The 4,695-nt window shown below is 36.6% G+C and overlaps 1 pseudogene; it reads left to right on the forward strand.

The window, feature by feature from the left end:
* Positions 1-3,987: 3,987 nt before the first annotated feature.
* On the forward strand, positions 3,988-4,695 carry LOC137764593 (proteasome subunit alpha type-2 pseudogene; annotated as a pseudogene).

A 4,695-nucleotide genomic window follows, 5' to 3' on the forward strand; every position in this document is an offset into this window, starting at 1 on the left:
TTATTATTCCCATTAAAATAAGAATTACTTTAATTCATTGTGAATCACATAAATGGTTTTGATCGTTCATGCCAGTGATTTCCACTAGGGCTGATGGAATTCAGAGAAAAAACACCCAATATCACAATGATGGCAAAAGTGAGGAAATGACAAAAAGAAACTTGTTTACTCACTCAAGTGATGGTTTATGAGAAGGAGAAATGCTTCTGAGGGGAGAGATCAGATTGTACCTCTAAGAGGAGCTCAGAAGGAAACATGACAGGTTTGAATTCAAAGACAGTTTGTAAGACATTGATCAAGTCCAATTGTGAAGAGACCTATTTCAAACGTAAAGCCAAATCTCTTGTTTGGAATTTGAATTTTTCCTAGCCTTTAACAAATTAATATTTTAAGCAGCAATAAGATTTTCAGAAGGGCATATGAAAGTTATATTTGACATTTGAGATTAGATGTAAGAACAATAAACTGAAATTACATTATTGATAAAGTTACTGGGAGATCTCCTAATATGCACTGAAGCCAAAAAAGAGAAATTTACATGAGAAAATTCTTTCTGAACCAGTGTTCAAGCTGAAAAATATGGAGGGAAATGGCAGAAGATAGTACCAGGAAAAAAATAAAATGAATCAAAGTGAAGAACTTCAGAATAGGTGGGGAGTCTAGAATTCACCTTTTTAGTTTTTTAAAAGTTTTTTTTTGTTCTTTTTATTTATTTTAATTTATACAAGCAATTTATAAACTTTCTATATTTCTTCTACAGCAATATATCTCTTTGAACTCTCTATCTAATGAGTCAGTTTTGGAAAACTGTATTTTCCTACATAATTATCCATTTCATCTAATTTTTCAAATGTATTTGTATAGAGGTCTGCAAATTAATCTCATTTTAAAAGTATTCTATTTCAATGATTATTTCCCCCAATGCATTAATTTTGTATAAGTGTGCTTTCTCCTACAATTAAGTTAGTGTTTTATTCATTTTGTTAATGTTTAAAAAATAATATTTTGTCTTACTAATGAGATATGCTGCTTTTCTGTCATCTCCCTCATTAATTTCTGTTTTTATAGTTATTATTTCTCTCCTTATTTTATATTTTGGTTTATTTATTTATTTTTTTAAAGCTTTTTAAAAAAAATATTTATTTTATTTTATTTATTTTTGGCTGTGTTGGATCTTTGTTGCTGTGCGTACGTTTTCTCTAGTTGCGGCGAGCAAGGGCTACTCTTTGTTGCGATGCGCAGGCTTCTCATTGCGGTGGCTTCTCTTGTTGCGGAGCACAGGCTCTAGATGTGCAGGCTTCAGTAGTTGTGGCTCACGGGCTCAATAGTTGCGGTGCATGGGCTTAGTCACTCCGTGGCATGTGAGATCTTCCCAGAGCAGGGCTCGAACCCGTATCCCCTGCATTGGCAGACGGATTCTTAACCACTGCACCACCAGGGAAGCCCATGGTTTATTTATTGTTGTAGTGGTGGTGGGTTTTTTTTTTTTCTTTTTGGCTTTTATGAGTTGGGAGTTCAGCTTTAAAAAAAATTTTTTTTATATCGATAAAGTATTTAAGACTTCGAATTTTCCTCTATTAACAGATTTAAATTTATCCCACAGATTCTGAATTGTAGTGTTTCAACCAATTATAAAGATTAATGAGGGGGCTTCCCTGGTGGCGCAGTGGTTGAGAATCTGCCTGCCAATGCAGGGGACACGGGTTCGAGCCCTGGTCTGGGAAGATCCCACATGCCGCGGAGCAACTGGGCCCGTGAGCCACAACTGCTGAGCCTGAGCGTCTGGAGCCTCTGCTCCGCAACAAGAGAGGCCGCGATAGCGAGAGGCCCGCGCACCGCGATGAAGAGTGGCCCCCACTCGCCGCAACTGGAGAAGGCCCTCACACAGAAACGAAGACCCAACACAGCCAAAAATAAAAAACATAATAAATAAATAATAAATAAAAATTAAAAAAAAAAAAAAAAGATTAATGAGGAATGGTGAGTCTTCTTTTGGCTTCTCTTACCTATATATTAGGTTCTATATCAAAATCTCTCAAGCACTCAGTTTTGCTATCATAATTCTTTAATAATATGGCTTGTAATACTGATTTCAGTGTACAGACATTAGAAAGTTTAGTAGATTTTTGGAGGTTTTATGAATGATAAGTAGGCCCATTTGGTCATGTCTTAGAGAGTAATAAATATCTGAGTCAAAAATAATATAATAATTTTTAGAAGTTCTGTTATTTCGGTTATAAAGCTCTTTGTACTTAATAGCTATTTGATAGCAGTGTTTTTCAATTGAAAAGTTTGTTTGTTTGTTTTTTTTTTAAATTTTTATTTATTTTTGGCTGTGTGGGGTCTTCGTTTCTGTGCGAGGGCTTTCTCCAGCTGCGGCAAGCGGGGGCCACTCTTCATCGCTGTGCGCGGACCTCTCACTATTGCGGCCTCTCTTGTTGCGGAGCACAGGCTCCAGACGCGCAGGCTCAGCAATTGTGGCTCACGGGCCCAGTTGCTCCGCGGCATGTGGGATCTTCCCAGACCAGGGCTCGAACCCGTGTCCCCTGCATTGGCAGGCAGACTCTCAACCACTGCGCCACCAGGGAAGCCCTGAAAAGTTTTAAAACAAACTTTTTATTTTGGAATGATTTCATATTTACAGAACTGTTACAAAGATAATACAGAGTTCCCATATAGTCTTCAACCAATTTCCCCTGTTGTTAATATCTTAGGTTATCATGGTACATCTGTCAAAACTGAGAACCAATATTGGTACACTATACTGTGAACGATGCTCCAGACTGTATTTGGATTTTTCAGTTTTCCATTAATGTTCTTTCTGTTCCAAGATCCAATCCAGGGGATCACATTACATTTAGTTGTCATATCTCCTTAGTGTCCTCTGGCCTGTGCCAGTTAAATAGCAGCTTTCAAATTTCCAGGAGGAAGGGTCTTTCAGCTTTTTAAAAAATACTTTATTAATAATTACTGATTTTATTGCATTGTCATCAGAGAGTTATTTTTCTGTCTTATGCAACTTACTATTGTTTTCCTTGTGACCTAATATTTGATCACTTTTGTAAATAGACTATGTGTTCCTGAGAAGAAAATGTGTTTTCTATTATCAGGGTTAAAGTTCAGTATACGTCTGTAAGAGCTATCTTATTAAATATATTATTTAGGTCTTCTATATATTTATTTATTGTCTATTGATTTATCTTGTACTGAGAGTGGAAATCTCCTATTATTAGTATGTTTCTATTTCTCTTTGCATCTCCTACGGTTTTGCTTAATAAAACTAGCTTCTACCTTACTTAGTGCTTTGATGCTCAGAGATGTTTGATCTTTTTTGTGAATTTTAAGACAGTATTTATATGTACCTTGGTTATCTTTAATGAATTTTGGCTTGAATTCTATTTATTTGAGACATCAGAATCTGAAAACTTGCTTTCTTATTATTTCCATTTTCCTAGTATATTTTTTCCCATTTCATTTAAACCTCTGTATCGCTTTGTTTTACATGTGTCCCTTGAATACAGCATAAAGTTAGGTCTTGCTCTGTGACTATAATTGAGATTTATTTCTTTTAATAGGTGAGTTAAGTCCATTCACATTTATTGATAGGGTTTTTGTGTTTGGTCTTAACTTTTTCAAATTATTTTCTAGGTACTATACTGTTTTCTGTGTTTCTTTACGTGATGTGTTTTTTTTCTTTAATTTTTTTTTCCTTTTGATATTTAGGAAGGTTTTACTTTTCTAGTAGTTACTTTTGCACTGTTATCTTTTTGAAAGGCCTCCGTTCCTCTGTTTTTTTATTATTTAATCTTCACTATCTGGTTTGGGAGTTTTTAATGTTATCCTTTGATACCCACCAACTGCCTACTCAACAATCAGTGAACTCACTCTGCTTTCCTCACTGATGAGTGGGCATGTGAGTTGTTTCTAGTTTTTGGCAATTATGAATAAAGCTACTATAAACGACAAAAAAGGGATCTCCAGGTAAAGATGGTGGGGCACATTTATAGCTTTTCACTGACCGAATTCAGCCTGTATCTAAAACTTGTCCAGATTGAATATGCTTTGTCTGCTGTAGCTGGAGGAGCCCCTTCAGTGGGAATTATAGCTGCAAATGGTGTGGTATCAGCAACTGAGAAGAAACAGAAATCCATTGTGTAAGATGAGTGAAACGTGCACCAAGTGGAAGTGATGACCGAGCGTAGAGGTTTGGTGTACGGTGGCATAAGTCCAGATCTCAGAGCGCGGGTGCGCAGAGCTGGAAAACTAGTTCAGCAATCTATCTTGTTTACCAAGAACGCATTCTCACAACCCTGCTAGTACAGAGCTTAACTTCTGTGATGCAAGAATACACCCAGTCAGGTGGTGTGTCTCCACTTGGAGGTTTTGTTTTTCATTACTTGTGGTTGGAATGAGGGATGGCCATATTTATTTCAGTCAGATCCATCTGGACCTTACTTTGCCTGGAAAGTCACATCAATGGGAAAGAACTATGTGAATGGGAAACCTTTCCTTGAGAAAAGACATAACCAAGATCTGGAACTTGAAGATGCCACTCATATAGCCAAATTAATGCTAAAGGAAAGTTTGGAAGGGCAAAGGACAGAAGATTACATAGAAGTTGGAATCTTCAGTGAAGCCAGGTTTACACGTCTTACTCCAGCTGAAGTTAAGGATTACTTAGCTGCCCTAGCATAA

This window comes from Eschrichtius robustus, chromosome 5, assembly GCF_028021215.1.
Source record: "Eschrichtius robustus isolate mEscRob2 chromosome 5, mEscRob2.pri, whole genome shotgun sequence".
In the NCBI taxonomy this organism is placed as follows: Eukaryota; Metazoa; Chordata; class Mammalia; order Artiodactyla; family Eschrichtiidae; genus Eschrichtius; species Eschrichtius robustus.